Genomic DNA, 18,761 nt, shown 5'->3' with positions numbered 1-18,761 from the left:
CCTGTCAAAAATATCCTGGGCATTTTAAACCGGGTGTTACTCCTTTAGACCTCTCTTAGTCTTTTCTTAATTGCGGCGCCAAAGCACCGTCCCTTTCCAGCTTTAGCTACCAGAGCCAACATCGATTTTTCGACATCGATTTCTTTGGACCCTTCTGCAAATCATTCCTTTATGAAAAAGCAAAAAGGGTCCGAAACTTTGCGGAGGGTTAACTAAGGTTGGAGTATCAATGACAAAAAGATAAAAATAAAATTGGGAGAAATAACCCAACTCCGTGGGTAGAAGCGGGCTCCTCCGAAGTGAAACGGGTAACCGTCCGGCGTCCCCGCAGCCCAACAAAGACACTAACCGCTCCGAGTGTCCTGTTAGCGGGCCGAAATGATGCTCCGAGCTCAGAAGTAAACCCACTCCCTCAATCTCTTAATAAGAAAAAGGAGCAGGAGGTGTAGGGGGCCTATATACAACCTGCTGGACCGTAAGGCCGAGGCCCAGTCGGCCTCTTGATTCTGCCTCCAGCCGGACCCGCCCTACAATCTGTCCCCAGATGCCGCCTCCACCCCAGGTCCCCAGGTTCGGGCCTTAGGCTCTCCAACCGGTTTATCCTCCACCTCACCGTCCCCACTGCACCACCACTCGGCTCGCAAGCTCCCTAAAACCTTAGCCGGGATCCGCAGAATCGTCCCAGCACTCCTAACATGGCGGCCGAGTCCCCTTCGCTCCTTTCGCCCACTCCGGGCACGTCCGACCTTGGCGCATTTTGGGCATTGTAGTTCCCGTGATAGCCTCGGTGTCCTGCCAGGCCTTTAGAAGACTACGATTCCCAGAATGCACCGCTCCTGAGCATGGCTATTGGGGCCTTTTGGACAGAGGGATGATGTCATTGCAAAAACCCCACTGCATTCATTGTGCTACGGTCTATCCACCCCCCTGCTGCTGCTGGGCTTGCGATTGCCGCTTGCTCCAGCTGAGCTAAGAGTAGCAGCAGCACCAGGGCAGGGACTCACTCCAGCCCTTGGACTTAGGACATCGCAACACGTTCCCTTGCCTGCGTGACTCATTCGCACATCATTTTTGTTTATGCCTGGGGTGGGGAGAAATATCCCAAACCAGGTGAGTTGAAGTGATTTATTCAAATGGTTCTACCAAGTTATTCCTCCCGCTTAATTCTCAAGGCTTTCTTTTGGGAAGATGGGGGCGGGAGGGCTGGAGAGGTGCTCGCAAGTGCTGCTAAGCGAAAAGCTCTGCAATTTGGGTCACTGCAAAGAACAACTCTAGCAACCTTCCCCCGCCGGAGGACCGATTCCTGCCAATTCCCTAGTCGCAACTCCCCTCAACCTTTTTGAGGGTGGAAGAGGGGGCTGGGCTGGGGAGGATGTTGGGAAGTGCTCTTGGAAAATCAGAAGAAGGCAGAGGTGGTGGACTGCAGTCCTGTCACAGACGGCCCCGAGTGCTGAGGTTTTGAGTGGGAAGGGGTGATGCGTGGGGAGAAATGGAGACAGTGATTTACTGTGGTTGCACTACTTTAGAACATTTCTATGTCGCTCGAGCAAGCACACACTATTTATTTTTAAGATGAGCGTGCTTCTCCTGAGTAGGTTAAGTTTTGTGGGGCTCTATTTTATGTGTGTGTGCCTATGTCGTTTGTCTCGCCTTTTCTGATGATTTGAGGTGACAGTGTCCTTTAATGGTGCACTCCCTGCCAGTCAGAAACATTTCACGTGTCTGAGGAAGCTTCTCTTAGGCTGCTGGAAGCAGCATTTTTGTTAAGTGTTTTTCTTCTCCCTACTGCAGGATTGTTTGGAAGTGGAGCCGACAGATTTGTGCTCGTGTGAGTGTTTTAAATTATGTTGCAGTAGGCTCCTTGCCACTGACAATGGTACCATAATGAGCTGCCTTTTCGTGTGGCACAGTCACCAGTCACAACTAATGGTTTGGAGAAGGGATCATTAGGGAAACCCTGGTTCATTTTAACGCATTGGGGAAAGGGAAAGTTAGAAGCACTGCTAACCTTCATTTACCATTACTGAAAGGTACTCACAAGATACCTTCTGAAAGGAAGAGTGATCCTGGCTAGGGAAACTCAGGAGCATAGTAGTGTTTTTTTGTTTTTTGGGTTTTGTTTTTAAGCCAACTGACGCACTTAATAGGACAGTAAGCATTCTGGCTTGTATGATTTTGGCTTTTTTCTTGTAAGAGTTATTAGGATGATTAGTGCAGTAAATGTTACTTGGAGATAAACAGCTGGCTGACTCCAGAACAGATGGGGCCCGTCTTAGCTGAGAGATCTACAACCTTGGAAATGAATGGACTTGGGGTCAACCACACCCCCTCCTGGAATGTCAAAAGAAGGAGAAATGCCAGAGCATTTTATGCTTACTCCAAACTGCCAAACCTTTTTTTAGCCAGGTCAGGCATTGTGAAAGTCATTACTGGTTGTCTTCTGCTGCTGAACAAATTTTGTTCATTTTTGATTCAGACCTTAGGTCTCCAAAGTTGCAGCTGGGTGATGCTTCGTTAAATGCTGCTTGTTACTGAATGCAAAGGACAGTCTATTATATAGGCTTTGTAGTAGAGTGATTTATTGGGATGCAATTAGCAGCTTTGGGATTTGGGAAAAGACTGCCTGGCTTTGCCTCTCTCTACGTTTCTCTGGTGCTTACTGTGTATTCTCCTGGCCAGCCTCCCCTTTTCGCCTGTAACTTCCTTGCCCCACCCCTCTGTCTCTTGAAATTCTTTCAGTTTCTTTCCCTGTTTCTCCATTTACAATTCCCATTTTTCCTCTCCATGTCAAAATTTTCCTCTTATTACCAATATATCATGTCTAAGCCTTTTTCCAATCTCTGAATACCCTCCTCACCCCTTCTTTACCTCACTCAGAAACTCAATGGTGGATGTAGACTTGGTGAGTATTTATTCCACAGAGTCCTCTTGGACTTTTCTCTTTCTTTCAGTGGGTGCCAAGCAAGATGAGCAGCAATGAGCCTGACCTTGTGGCCTTTGTGGCTTCTGTGACAGACATAATTTGGCCTCAGCAGCTTGTGGACAGTGCATGTTGTCACTGAGCGCATGTCACTGTTCTTTCCCTTGGCACCTGTATTAAGAACTGCCAGTGTGTTAGCAAGGTTTTTAAATGCTTTACCTGAGGGGCACCTGGCTGGCTCAGTTGGAAGAGCAAGAGACTCTTTACCTTGGGGTCATGGTTTGAGCCCCACATTGGGTGTAGAGATTACTTAAATAAATAAAAACTTAAAAAAAATTGCTTTACATGAAATGTTCTCTTAATTCCCAAGGATAAGAAGACTTCAAATGGCTTCTGCGTCATTTAATACTTTTTTTTTTTTTTTCTTCTGATTCCTGCTCCAGTAAGTGGTGGGAAGGCCATCTTCTCTGTTGACTGCTGAGGAGCAATCCAGGTGGCCAAACTGCCCCCCCCCTTTTTTTTTTTTAAAGACAGTTGGAGTGGCAACAGTGTTCCCTCCTGTGGTGTCTTCTTTTGGATGAAAACATTTGTTATTTTATATCGCCCCTTAAGGAGAAGGGAGTGGTAGTGGTTATGTGTGTTTGTTTAACATTAGTGCTTTTCTAGGCATTGAGTCTGACTGTTGGTAGTATGGGGGCAACCAGTGTGACAGGCAGATTCAGAAGGTCTTCTAGACATGTCTCTCACCACCTTCTCATTACTCATTTTCTTAAAAAAATTTTTTTTAATGTTTATTCTTTGAAAGAGAGAGAACATGAGCAGGAGAGGGACAGAGAGAGGGAATCACAGAATCTGAAGCAGCTTCCAGGCTCTGAGCTGTTGGCACAGAGCCCAACTTGGGGCTTGAACTCACAAACTACGAGATCACCTGAGCCAAAGTCAGACGCTCAACCAACTGAGCTTCCTAGGCTCCCCTCAGTACTAATTTTCTTATTTTAAGATCCTCCCCCTCCTACTGATGCTTTGTAGTGTTTTAAAGGGACAAATGAGCTGACTGATGGGTTAGATTTAGCGCCATCACTATCTCTGTGACCTTGAATAACTATGCATTTCTTTCTGCCCCTGTTTACATATTTGCAAATAGATAACGATCCTTGCCCCTTGGCTTACTTAGCCTCATATCATCATAGCCTGCTACCATCTGGTCCCAGTTCATCATTCTGACAGCAAATATTAATTGAGCAACTACTGTGTCTTCAGGACTGAGGATATATCAGTGGGAAGAGAGGTTTCCCCTGCCCTCATGGCGTTTCTATTCTACCAGGGAGATAATCATTGGACAAGTAATCACAGTGTGATGAATGTTACTGACAAAAAGGAGATGTGCTATAAGGTCGAATAGGAGTGCCTCACTGGTGCTTTCACCCTGTCTAGGGGAATCAGAGAAGGATTCCTATAGGAGACAACACTTCAGGAAACTTGAAGAGTGAGTGAAAGTAACTTAGGTTGTCAATGAGAGGTGCTTACAGGGACACAAAGAAGGCTTCTGACAAGGGAAACTGCATGTTCAAAGTACAAAAGAAAGAGCAGTGAATATGAGGGTTTGAAAGGATGTCAGTCAGTATATGGAAGCAGAGCAAAGGGGAGCGAGACCAGAGCAGGCTGGAGAGGTGGGCAGAGTGTAGAGAGTTTTCTGAGCCTTATGTGAATTTTGGTCTTTATTCTAACAGTAATAGGAACCTAATAAAGGGCTAGCTAGATAAAGGGTTCGCTAGATGAATTATATATGTAGAATGATATGGAAAACATCACCTTAGCTGTTATGTGAAGAAGAGATTGGAGGAAAGGACTGGCCAAAGTGAATGTGTGGATGACAAGTAGCAAGTCATTCTTGTAGTCTGCATGAAGGATGATGGTGGCTTGGGTCTAGGGTGGTGGCAGATGGCTTGGAGAGAAGGAAAGAGATTGGAGAGATGCTCAACTTGAAGGTGATAACTGATAAGATTGTTGATTGAGTAGATGTGAGGATAGAGGGGAGTCAAGAGAGTTTTTCCTTGAGCAACTGGGAATGCCATTTTTAGAAAAAAAGAACACTCGACAGAGTCCAGATTTTTGTTTGTTTGTTCAAGGAGGGACTTTTGGGCAGGTTGACTCTGAAGCTCCAGACAGACATCAAGATCTTTCTCTTCTTCAGCCTGTCCAAGTGTAGGATGTGGCATAGTGGACTTGAAGACAGCTCTGTGAAGCTTTCTAAGATCAGGTGCTGCTTATTTATTAGCTGTATGATGTTGGACATGTTATATTCTATTTCTGAACTTTAGTTTCCTCATCTGTAAAATATATTTATTCTATTAATTTATGCTGATTCCCCCTAGCTGTATATGCACCATGCTAAGAATACAGTATTGAATGAGATAGTGTTTGCTTTGGCAGAATTCACTTGGTGAGAGAAACAAACATAGTCACATAAAGAGAGTTATGTAGGCCACCGTAGGAGAGCACAGCCCCAAGGAAGGCTTTCATTCTTTCTTATTGGTGAGAGGGGCAGGAGACCTTTGACCTGAGACATGAAACAAGAAAGGGCTCCAAATAGAGTATCTTGCACAGATTATCTTGCACAAACAAACTCTGAAAGTTTGTTGACTGAGTAAATTAACTTAAGTCACTGAGGGTCCATTCAAAAGCAGGAAGTATCAATGCATTGGAAGAGGACATTTAGTAATGCCAAGTGGCAAATGTGAAATGCTTTTAACAAATCCTTTAAAATGTGTTCCTGAGACCTGCAGCCTTTGAGATATTTTGTAGATGACTTTTAGGGAAATTCAGAAATATTTCAGATCTGGTTTCTTTTTGGGCTGAACTTCCTTTATTCAAGTTAGTTTCTCAAAAATAATTTTAAAATTGTATAGTGTTCCCTAAATTAGTGGGTCTCAAACTTTTGAATTTTATAACAAGCAGAATTACAAAAAATAAGATAAAATTGGCTGAGCTATTGACAATGGTTATTTTTCTATAGTAAAGATATATTTTTAAAAAAATGACCTCTTCACTTTTATCTCATAAAATAAAGGACATTTAATACCAAAAGTTGAGGGAGACCATACTTTTAAAATTAAAAATATATTGAGCTTTATGAAAAATTCTCTACATTGTCTTTATTTTTCTCACTTTGTTGCAGAAGAGTAAAAAAAAAAAAAAAAAAAGATGAACAAAACACCAGAATGTTATAATAGTTTATGGAACCATTGCCTTATTTTCTTGGCTATGATGGAAATGTGGCTCATCTCCAAATAAGAACACTTCCAAGTATGGAAGAATTTTATATAGACCATAGATAATTTGTTTTCAATTCCTTCTCCATAGGAATCCAACCATTGAAAACTAGATTGGTCTCCGCAAGATGTGTCTAAGGTAGTGGTCTTTAGTTGTCTCTGGAGGGTCCTTGCAGAGACCATGACGCCAGGATCATATGTTAAAGTGTGTGTGTGTGTGTGTGTGTGTGAGTGAGTGAGTGAGAGAGAGAGAGTTCACGTGTGCATGCACATATTTTTCTGTCACTATATGTGTGTCTTTAGGCAAGTTATTTAACGTCTCTGGAACTCAGGTTTTTTGCAAGATTGTTGTGAGGTTTAAATGAGATAATATATTTTTTTAAATGTCTGGCACTATGCCTTGTATACCTGCTGGTCATAGTAACTGTTTTTAACGTTATATTTATTTCTTGGTTTAAATATTTTATTTATTGGCTGATACTTGCTTAATAACCACAATGATAACACAAAGAAAAAAAGATAACAGTAAAACTGGACAACCTGATGCAGTGAGAAGTACACAATATCACTGACGCAGAATTCTTGCCAAAAATGTTTAACCTAAATCTAATCATGAGGAAATAATCAGGCACATCCAGATTGTGGGACATACTGCAAAACAGCTGGCCTGCAATCTTTGAAAATGTCAATGTCGTGAAAGAGAAACAAAACAAAATAAAACAAAATACATAGGGGACTGACCTAGATTAAAGGAGACTGAAGAGCTATGACAACCAAATGCAACATGTAACTCTTGATTGGATCCTGGACTTTAAAAAAAAAAAAAAATCTATAAAGGACATTTTGGGGGCAATTGAGGAAATTTGAATGGGAGCTGCATATTAGATAATCAGTAACAATGTTAGTTTTCTTGGATGCAATAATTCTTCCATCTGCTTAGCCTGACATATTGTGGATATTGGTGTCTAGATCAGTTGCTGTTCCTGAATGTCATCATTAGGAATGTCACACCAAAGCTAGAAGACATCAAGGGTTGCTTCAGAAGACAGTGATTTTCTTGGTTACTGCAAGTATTTAATCAGCCTATGTATGGGCTGTGATACCAATTATTGGGGATATTGTAAGGGGTTTTTAACTGTCCTTTCTAAACACAATCCTGTCATTCTGTAAGAATGCAAACTTCTAGGGGTGCCTGGGTGACTCCATCAGTTGAGTATCTGACTTCAGCTCAGGTCATGATCTCACAGTTCGTGGGTTTGAGCCCCACATTGGGCTCATGCTGTCAGCACAGAGCCCACTGTGGATCCTCTGTCCCCTTTCTGTTACCCCTCCCCCACTCGCACCCGTTCTTTCTCTCTCTCTCTCTCTCTCTCTCTCTCTCTCAAAAATAAATAAAACATAAAAAAAAAAGAATGCAAACTTCTGGAGCTGGCACACTATCTTTGATATTACTAGAGGTAGTGAGGTAGCTGGAGCACTAGCTGCTCCCAACGAAGAGGAAACGATGGCAAGTGGCAAGTTAAATATATATCCTACATTTTTTTTTTTGAGTCTAGACATAAGATTAATTAAAATTTATTACAGAAATAGATAATGAACTGGATACAGGAGATTCCCTTTAATTACACCTCACATAGATTTGATTCCACCTCACTTTGAGATTTTGATGTGTATCCCTCTGTCATTCCCCCCCCCCACACACACATATATACTAATGATACTATTATAATATATATAATTCTATTTGCTGCCTCTTAATATATTTTGAGTATTTGTCCCACACATTTGCACGTTGTTCTAACTTACCTGTCTTAAAGGCTGTGGGATACCACTGCAGTGCGCATTTGAGTATGCATCCTTTTGTGATCAACTTGTGGGATTATTTCTGTTGTGTACATTTCTGGGGGTGGACATGCTTGGTCAGAGGGCATAAACAGTTCCCCGTTAATTGCTCCCCAGTTTAAATTTTTACCAACAGTCTGTGACAGTGCCATTTCTACTTACCTTTGCCAAGTCCAATAGTCACTTGGGGTAAACTCTTATTAAAGGGAAGGAAGTTGTGATGGGTGGACAGAAAGTGGGCAAAAATGGAATCACGGAGCTCCTGCTGCTTTTGTAATGGCTGTGATAATACAGGTGAGTATGTAAATGTGAAAATCTCTGGAAGAAAGAAATAAAATACATTATCTCTGCCTACAACACAGTGTGATGTTTAAAAAGTGAACTGAAACAATAAAACAGCCAAGAGTTTTCCCCAGAAAATTTTTCAGAAAATTTTTGAGTTATGGTTAATTTCACTAAAATGTAGACAGCATCACCTTGAGATGAAAATAACCTCTATGGCTCACTTCCTCTCTATTGCAGTCACACAACCACACTAGAAAGGGGAATTTAAGCTCCACTTTTAAAACAGCTGAATCAGGTAGTTGAAAGGCCCCACCGTTCATCTTTCTGAAGATCAATAGGAGCAATCCCAGGCCAGATTTTTGGCATTTTTTTTGGAGAAAAGGTATGAATTTAGGAGTGGCCATCAGTGAGTGACTCACTCTGTTCCAGCAGAGACCCTGGGGAAAAGATTGCAAGGTTCACAAGCTATGAATTATTTCCATTCTTATGTGGCTGGGTGGAGCACACAGATTTGAGCTCTGTGCTATGTGGAAATTTATCTCTTCAAGTCTCAGTTTCTTCTTCTATTAATTGGGGGTTATTTTGAGGTCAAAATGAGATAATGTGTCTAAAAAGACTTTGGCAAATTTATATGTACATAAATATGTGCTGTTGTTAAGGGGCTGCTGTCTCTCACTGGGGCAGCTCATATTATTCTTTCATTTAATTCCAATGCCATTTGTATTCCAAAGGACTTTTTTAAGGCATTCTGTCCTGTAATGTCTTATTGTTACCTCTTTGGCCAATATTTGTGAGCATAAGCTAAATGGGAGATTCTGTGCTGGGTTTTCTGAGAAGGAAACAAGGTGGAAACATCAGGAGCCTTCCTTTTATGTATATATGTATGTGTGTGTGTGTGTGTGTGTGTGTGTATAAAGTTTATTTATTTTGAGAGTTTGAGAGTTTGTTTGTTTGTTTATTTATTTATTTATTTATTTATTTTGAGAAGAGGGCATGAGCAAGGGAAGGGCATTGAGAGAGGGAGGGAGAGAATCCCAAGCAGGGTCCACACGGTCAGTGCAGAGCCAGATGCAGGGCTCAATCTCACACACAGTGAGATCATGACCTGAGCTGTGATCAAGAGTTGGACACTTAACTGACTGAGCCACCCAGGTGCCCCGAGACTAATATCGTTTAATGAGAGTGTTCAATGAAAGATGCTTTACAAAGGTGTATTTTGTATGCTGTTTTATAATCTCAAACTTAGGGGTTGCCTGGGTGGCTCAGTTGGTTAAGTGTCTGACTTCAGCTCAGGTCATGATCTCACGATCCGTGGGTTTAAGCCCCGCATCGGGCTCTGTGCTGACAGCTCAGAGCCTGGAGCCTGCTTCGGATTCTGTGTCTCCTTCTCTCTTTGCCCCTCCCCTGGCCATGCACTGTCTCTCAAAAATGAATCAACATTAAAAAATAAAAATAAAAAAATATATAATCTCAAAGTTAGGTGGTAGATTTTACTTCCATTTTTTCCCATATAAATGAGGAAACAATTCTTAGTGAGGTTAAGTAACTTGTTTTGTTTTGTTTTGTTTAAAAAGTTACCTAGCTTAAAAATAATTTGCAGATGTAGGCCCTAGGTAGATTTTCTGGAACCAAAACCAAAAGCATCTCCAGCTGCTTCCTGTTTTTGCCTTGCCTTCTGATCAAAAGTATAAGCTTCATGAAGGTAGGACTGGCTGGTGGCATTTACTTTGATATGGTTCCTTTTACCTTCAGGCACATGGGGAGGAGGTTTCCTTAGATCTTCGGAGTTAGTTGAAATGTGTGCGCATGTACACTTCTTTTCCCAAAAAAATCATTTAAGAGTGAGTTGCAGATGTTACAACACTTTATCTCTAAGCTCTGGAGCATGTATCTCTTAAGACACGGGGAATTCTCCCATTTACCACAATATCATTACATTGAAACAATATTTTTCAGATTTCCACAGTTCTAATGTTTCTATAATCAGTCTCTGTTCCTTTCTCCCTCTCTCTCTCTTTGTCTCTCTCTCGCCCCCCTCTGCCCTTTAACACAAAGTAATTCTGTTTAGTTTCCTTTAATGTAGTGTAGTATCTCAGCCTTTTTTTGTCTTTTATGACATTGAAATTTTGAAGATTTCAAGTCTATTGCCTGGTAGACCATAAATTGGATTAGTCTGATTGTTTTTTCTGTAACAAACTCCAGTTAAATGCTTGTAGTAGGAATTCCACATAGACAATGTTGCATCCTTTTCTTTGCATCACATTAGGTGACACATAGTATCAGTTTGTAACATCACTGGTGATGTGAGATTTGATCATGTGGATGAAGTGATATTGCCTTGATCTCTTCATTGTAAAGGTACCTGTTTCTCTTTGTAATAAGCAAAATTGTGGGGTGATACTTTGAGATTGTTTGAATATCCTGTTCCTCAACAACTTCTATCCAATGATCTTAATATCTACTGATAATCATGGCCTAAGTCAAACGGTGTCTATTAAAGGATGATTTACTTCTATATTTATGAACCATGTGTTTTTTTGATAGATCAGCTTTCAACTCTTCCTCTTCCTCCTCCTCCTCCTCCTTTTTTTTTTTTCTTTTTTTAACCTGGACTCCTCAATTCTTTTTTTCTCCCAGTGTGTTGTAATCCATTACCAACCTTCTGCCCATTTACAAGTGAGGAAATTAAGAGTCAGAAAATACAAGTAACTTTCTGAGAGTCACAGCCAGTTAGCAGAAGAGGCCAGACGCACACCCAGTTTTGACAACTCTGTTGCCTCACTGGCAGTCCAGGAACAAAACATCACCTGATGAAATCAAGTTAAAAAGAATGAACAAGGAGGGATGCCTGGGTGGCTCAGTCAGTTGGGCATCTGACTTTGGCTCAGGTCATGATCTCACAGCTCGTGAGTTCGAGCCTCGCATCAGGCTCTGTGCTGACAGCTTGGAGCTTGGAGCCTGCTTTGGATTCTGTGTTTCCCTCTCGCTCTACACCTCGCCCACTCATACTCTATCTCTCTCTCTCTCAAAAATAAATAAACATTTAAAAAATTTAAAAAAAAAGAATGAACAAGCATTGCCTCATTGTTGCTTATAGCAAATGATTGGAAACAACCCTAAGTGTGGGTCAGTGGGAAACAGGTTAAATAAATGAGTATGTTCACACAAGGGAAACTATTAAACCACAAACAAGAATTAGGGTATTCTGTAAGTACTAATATAGAAAAATCTCAAAGGATATATTATGTGAAAGAAGGAATGTGCAGAAGAGTGCATATTTTGTGAAAGAAGCAGGGATAAGAAAATACATTTGAACTTGCACAAAGAAACCCTGGAAGGATCTTAAATAACGAAGTGGTTACTGGTACAGGGCTGTAAAAATGAGTGGTATGTGTATGTGCATGCATGTGTGCATTGTGAGATTTCTTAACATTTACTATTTTATTATAAAGTTGACTTTTAAAATAGCTTTATTTGGGGGGCACCTGGCTGGCTCAGTCGGTTAAGCACCCAACTCTTGATTTCAGATCAGGTCATGATGTCATGGTTTGTGAGTTTGAGTCCTGCATTGGGTTCTGTATCCATAGCATGGAGCCTGCTTGGGATTCCGTCTTCCTCTCTCTCTGCCCCTCTCCCACTTGTTCCCTCTCCACCCCCCCCCCCCACTAAAAAAAATAAATAAAAGTAAACTTAAAAAAAACAAAATTGGGAGAGACATAAAATCATATTTAGTTATCCATTTAATAAATTATCTCAGTATAGTGTTAAATTTACAAGGAGTCATGATTATCTTAAGAAGGTTAGGGGTTATGATCACTTGGGGCCATTTTGGGGCCAGTATTAGCATTTGGGCAACTTCCTCTTACCTTCTCTTTTTTTTTTCTCTTCCCTCTTCCCCCAACTACATGGTCAAGTTTCTGATTTTGTCTGGGAGAGCCATTTGAATTAGCCATGGCAAATGTTAATTGTTTTGGCAGACAAAAAGAAGCTTGAATAAGCTTTTCCTTCTAAGACTCAAAAACTTGCCTTTCTAAGAGCTAACGTTGGAAGGAATGTTTCTGGTCTGGAAAATTCGGATAGCAACCTCAAAAGGAATTCATGTCCTAGAGGAACCGGGAGTGGGGTAGGGAGCTCAATTTCCTTTGAGACAGATTGAAATAAATACTTCTGTCTGAAACAGTACTAAAGATCAAGATCTATTTATTTCTTTCATCTTTTACTAAAAGCTTCAAAACATGAATTATGATTAAATTCAAAATAGATTTAGCCCAAGCACCCAAAAAACCTCAAGTAATCCTGATTTTAAAACATTCATGAGATTGGGGCACCTGGGTGGCTCAGTCGGTTAAGCGGCCGACTTCAGCTCAGGTCATGATCTCACGGTCCGTGAGTTCGAGCCCCGTGTCGGGCTCTGTGCTGACAGCTCAGAGCCTGGAGCCTGTTTCAGATTCTGTGTCTCCCTCTCTCTCTGACCCTCCCCTGCTCATGCTCTGTCTCTCTCTGTCTCAAAAATAAATAAATGTTTAAAAAAAAAAACATTCATGAGAACTTGGACAGGCTGCTTTTCTAAATGAGATGATCTTTAGTATAAGATGTAAGTCTGTCCCTTTGAAGTGACAAAATTTCCAGCTCATGTGCTGCAACTGTATAGCTCAAGATTCCACATTCAGTGATATCAGTCCAGAATCATTGTTGCTGCTGTGGTAGTGTCTTTCTGTTTTGACTATTACCTGCTGTAAATGGTTTGGTCTGAGAATTTTTTTATGTTCTTTGCCTTTAAGGTTACCATGGCTAGGAAGCTAAATGGCATGTTTGTATGTGCAATAAGAAGATTGTTTTTGCTGTTGTTGTTGTTGTTGTTGTTGTTGTTGTTGTTGTTTTGAGTAATCTCCATGGGGGCTTGAATGCATGACCCCGAATCAGGAGTCGCATGCTCTATTGATTGAGCCAGCCAGGCTCGAGCCTCCCCAAGTTACTTTTATTATAGGACTTTATAATAATATTGCTAAACATTTTTTGAGTTTATGATGTGTCAAGTGCTATGTTAACTGCTTTACGTAAGTTATAGCTTTTAGTTGTGGCAAAAACCACATGAGGAACTGCAGCTCTGAGAGCTTAAGTAACATGCCTAAGATTATAAGACTAATAAAATCAGATCCAGGACCAGAAATCAGGACTGTCTTACTGCAAAGCCCGTGCTTTTATGCTGTGTGATACTACCATTTTGCAGATTTGTGGGGAAGATGATTACTTTTTCACTTCATTTTTGGAGCAGATTCCTGTCTTATTTACTTAATGGATATTTACTGAGTGCCTATCACATGTTAGGCACCTGGAGAAGATTGAGACCCAGGCTTTGTCATTAATAAGCTCACATTCAAGTAGAGGAGATAAAACAGATATGTCCCTATATGTCCATGTTCATAACAGCATTATTCACAATGGCCAAAGGGTAGAAGCAACCCAAGTGTCCATCAACAGATGCATGGATAAGCCGAATGTAGATGTACATATAGTAGAATATTATTCAGCCTTAAAAAGGAAGGAAATTCTAACACATGCTACAACATGGCTGAATTTTAAGGACATTATGCTAAGAGAAATAAACCAAACACAAGTGGATGAATATTATACAATTACACTTATATGAGGTACCTAGAATAGTAACACTTATAGAAACAGAAAGTAGAATAGTGGTTGCCAGGGGCTAGAGGGAGGGAAAAATTGGGGAGTTGTTGTTTAATGTGTATAGAGTTTCAGTTTTAAAAAATGAAAAAGTTCTGGATATTGGTTTTACAACACTGTGAATATACCTAACACCACTGAACTGTACACTTACAAATGGTTAAGATTATACATTTTATATTATGTATATTTTATCACAATTTTAAAAACCCAAACAGATATACTCTCCCCTACTATGTGGTAGAAAGTAATTAGTGAGACAAGAAAGACTGATGCAGTCATAGGAATTAGAGAGGCTTTCTAGACAGGGTAGCTCTGACTAGGCAATGGAAGATGGGTCAGATTTATGTGGCAATGAGGAAGGTGGGAAGGGCAGCCTGGGTAAAGGGAATAGTGAGCAATGTTATAGAGGCTTGAGGCTGCTTAAAGATCCAGTTTTAGCAAGGAACAAATCTCGAAGTGACTCTGTAATTATGGGTGTCCCAGCCACCTTCCATGTGGGCAGAGACTTAAATGCAAAGTCTAAACCAGGTTCATGCAGTTGTGGTATGCCGGACAGGGACTCATTCATGATTCATTCAGTAAACATATATTTAGCACATAGTGCCCGTGCTATGCTAGGCACTTTATGTATGTTGGCAGATGCAACACCCCCAACAACTCTGAAGTTATTAATATCCCTAATTAACAAAGGCCGGGATTGTGACTCAGAGAGATGAAGTAACTTGCCCAAAGTCACATGACCAATAGGTAGCCGAAGCAAGACTTTGCCTGTGGAGCCTATGCTCTCCGTATCCACAAAACTACGCTATCTTCTCTTGGGGATGAGTGTGAAGTGATGTCTGCCTTTGAACTCACGGTAAAAATGGCATGTGACTTCCACCACTTGTCATCTTCTTGCTGCTTTGAGACTACCTTGGTGGAGTTACCTGACAGCTCTGAGGCCCTGCTTCCGTGTCTGTGAAATGAAGACCTGGTATTGGACTAGATTATTTCTAAGGTTTCTCCCAGATCAAAAAAACCCTATTTATTTTTTCATCTATCCATCTACCCATCTACCCATCCATGCAACACTAATTTGGTATCTATTATATACCAGGTATTGAGCAGGTGGGTACTGGACTGGTTATTGAGATTTAGCATAACACAGTTCTTGCCTGAAGGGAGATTGTGAAGAGATGAAATGGATGATTATTGTACAGTATGGCCATAGCATTCGTAGTGGTGCAGACAAGAAGACTGGAGCATAGAGGAGGGACACCTGTCCCTGTCTTGGATGAGTGGATGTCAAGAGGAAATTATCCCAAAGGCTAGGAAGGTAATGAGGAAGACCATGAGAACTTTATCCTTCCTGTTGTTCCTCTGGTTATAAGAACACTGCATATTTATTAAATTCAGTTAAGCTTCGTTGACCTTAGAACTCCTTTTTATTTTAAGTCTTGTGGAAAGTGTAGTTGATTTTGACAAGTGAGTGCAGCCAAATATTGATATAGTTTGAATTCTCTTTCAGATTGGAGAAAGATGATAAAGTTGAAGAGAGACCTAGGGGTTAATTTTTTTTTTAAGGAAATTTAGGAAGCATGGAGTAGACTAGTAAGAGGCCCAAGGACCCAGAGTTATTTAAGGTGTTCACATCTAAAGTCACAGATGATTATGTTTCAAAGAGGCAAGTGAAATGGCCAATATATTCTTTCAATACTATTAAGGACCAGTGAATTACTAAGAATTAGAATGACTCAGTATTAGAATTCTAATGCTAAGGAATTGAAGAGAGGTTTGAGGGGGGAAAAGTTAAAAGAACTAAATGTATTGAGCAGCTAATACATATCAAGCATTGTACTATGTCCTTTACATTTATAATTTTGTTTTATTTTCCCCAAGTCTTATCCTTCACAGATATGGACATTATAAGCCTCAAGGAGGTTTAACATGCTTAAGGTAACAGCTAACAGGAGACTGAGCCGGGACTCAAGCCCAAGTTTGTTAAAATCAAGGCCTTTGCCCTTTCTACTACCCCATGCTTCTTCAGGTTCCTTGATTTTCTGTTTCTGGATACAAAATCCACACCAGGCAACAGGGCTTCCCTCTCATCCTTGGAGCCTAGAAAGTAGCGATATTTAGGGGTGGCTTGCTCTTGAAATTTTCCAACATGCCAAAGGGCAGCTCCCCCAATTTTCTATGTCTTCCTTCTGAACTGGTGGGTCACTGGCTCCCACAGATAAATGACTCTTACTAAAATGTTAATTCTCCCCATGCCTTTTTTGCCCTTCCTTATAGTATATGAATGTTTGATGTTGGCAGTTTGTCTCTTAGAAGTGGCTCATAAAAGTCATCTGAGAGGGGCACCTGGGTGGCTCAGTTGGCTAAGCATCAGACTCTTGATTTCAGGTCAGGTCATGATCTCAGTTTGTGAGCCTGAACCCCACCTTTGGCTTTGCACTGACAATGTGGAGCCTGCTTGGGATTCTCTCTGTTCCTCTCTGTCTGCCTCTCTCTCTCTCTCTCTCTCTCTCTCAAAATAAATACATTTTAAAAACTTAAAAAAAAAAAAAGTCATCTAAGAGAATGCTGATTGAGACCAGCTCAGTTTAATGTATTTGATCCCCTCTCCTTCCCCCAAAAAGGGTAACTTTACTTCCCTTGCCCCAGATCCCCTCTTTGGGGTCCTGATAGAGCTTAGCTTTTTTGCCTGGCTCTCAGAGGCCTCCATCTCTGAGGTTTTGATGGGATCACATAGAAGTTTCCACTTTTAACCCCTTATTTCAGGCTCCTTCCTCCTCGCTCAAGTCTTCCTGTGCACATAAGCTATTGTGTCTTGTCAGGGAGTGTTTTCCCAGTTTGTTTTAGAAGCAGGCCAGGCATTTATCCTGGGCCTTTAACCCCCCAAAAAGCTCCTACATATGGTTGCACAAAGTAGCAAACTGACCTCCAAATGAGCTAATGAATTATAGCAGTGGTGAAATGACGCCAGTGGGCCATTTCTCTGCCCTGGTATTCCAGTTTGGGCTACAGTGAAATGGACAGAGGATGTAGGGTAAGAGGACTGGAGTTCAAGTCTTGGCCCAAGTCACAAATCCTGGGGCTGTGAGACTTGACCTGTCTGAGCATGTGTTCTTAGCTCTAAATGAAGGACTGATGACAATCCTAACTTCATACCATTGTGAGAGGCAAATAACTCAATGTATAGTATTGAAGTGCTGTATAACAAGCCCGTAGAATGTATAACAGATGTCAGTGCTTGTTGTTATAAAACAAATTTGGCTCAATGAGAGACATTTCTGGAAACTGAGCAGGATGCATGCTCTGTCATCTCTGGCCCCAGTTCCTGGCAAATCTTTTCATTGCTCAAGTAGGCATGCATGGTATCATTCTCATGTTTATTTTTGTAATCTTTTTCATTTATAGTCTTATAATACTCCCAGAACCTTTGGTGATTCTTAATATTTTCTTTGAAAACTCTGGTCAGGGTTATACACTCATACCCAGAGCTAGTCACCCCAGAGTAATTACTTGGATTCTTAGAGCTGTATGTGGATCCATTTCGCAAGAAATCCAGGGACAGCAAAGCTGGCTGTGTATGATAAATGAGGTTTATCTTGCTTGCTAGGGCTCTGGATGGTTGGGAACTCCTGAGGATATTTGATAGTAGGTGGACCCTAAGGCAACACTATTACAACTTTGCATATGCTTCTGGTAATGAAATGAGAATGGGGAGAGAGTATCTCACTGTAAGTGGTTTATGATTTTAGAGCCAGAAAGCCCTGGGAAACTGAAGAGTCTTCTGTGTGTTGTCATTAAGTGTGTTGGGATTATTTCTCTGTTCTGAGAAATCTTCTAGGTGTGTTCCTCAGACACTTGGGGATTGTTGCTTAGCACTATCTTTATGCCATTTCAAATTATTGTAATTCATTCTTCTTGGCTACATTTCTCAGAACTCTTTGGGTTGTAAATGAAAGAAACCCAACTCAAACTAGCTTGGGCGAAGAGGCACTTGATGAGAAGAATGCTGAGGTATTTCATATAACCATTGGAAGGAGGGGTACAGCTGGAGCTGAGAGGTTTTAGAGTAGGTAACTGCCCTAAAACCCCCCAAATTTTGGTGCTTAACACAAACGAAGTGTTTTTCTTGTTCAGACAGCAGTTCAACATAGTTTCTCCTGGTTAAGCCAGTTTCTGTGTTTCAGGGACACACTTCTTCCATTTTTTGGTTCCCTTCTCCTCTGTGTTAGAATTCTCTCCTTTTAACCTGCAGATGGAGAGGTAGATTCAAGGATCTCATGTGAGAGGTTTTCATGGGCCAGGTCTGGAAGTGGCTTATATTACTTCTGTCCTCATTCTATCAATTATTACTCAGTACATGAGTACATGACTCCACCTAATGGTAAAGGAGGCTGAGAAATATGGAAGAAAAAGAAATAGGTTTGGTGAGCATGTAGCTAGTTTGAGCCAAACAGGTACTCAATGTCAAAATTCTGCCTGTTGCCTTTGATTTTCTTCCTACATGGTAGGGAGCATGGTCACCAAATGCTCCTAAACTTTGAATCTCACTGTTGTCAAAGCAGAGAAGTGACCTACATTCTTACTGGCTCTAAGTAAAAAATTTCAGAGTAATGATTGGCTCAGTTTGGATCATGTGACCATCCCTGAACCAATCAGTGCCCCAGAAAGGTAAGGTCACTTAGCATAGTGGGAGCCCCACTTGGGCCACTTCTCCTCGAGGGGGAGTCATTGTGAGACCCAAAGCCACTCTATTTACT

The 18,761-nt window shown here is 41.1% G+C and overlaps 1 protein-coding gene across 1 annotated transcript in view; it reads left to right on the top strand.

The window, feature by feature from the left end:
- The first annotated feature begins 787 nt into the window (after positions 1–787).
- The window catches only part of RAB30 (RAB30, member RAS oncogene family), a 76,632-nt gene continuing 58,658 nt past the window's right edge, over positions 788–18,761 (top strand). The window contains exon 1 of the mRNA XM_049653032.1: positions 788–1,110. The gene's annotated coding sequence lies outside the window, so the exon portion shown is untranslated. The remainder of the gene's footprint in view (positions 1,111–18,761) is intronic.

This window comes from Panthera uncia, chromosome D1, assembly GCF_023721935.1.
Source record: "Panthera uncia isolate 11264 chromosome D1, Puncia_PCG_1.0, whole genome shotgun sequence".
In the NCBI taxonomy this organism is placed as follows: Eukaryota; Metazoa; Chordata; class Mammalia; order Carnivora; family Felidae; genus Panthera; species Panthera uncia.
Note: the sequence above shows the minus strand (reverse complement) of the source record. Positions and strands in the feature narration are given on the sequence as shown.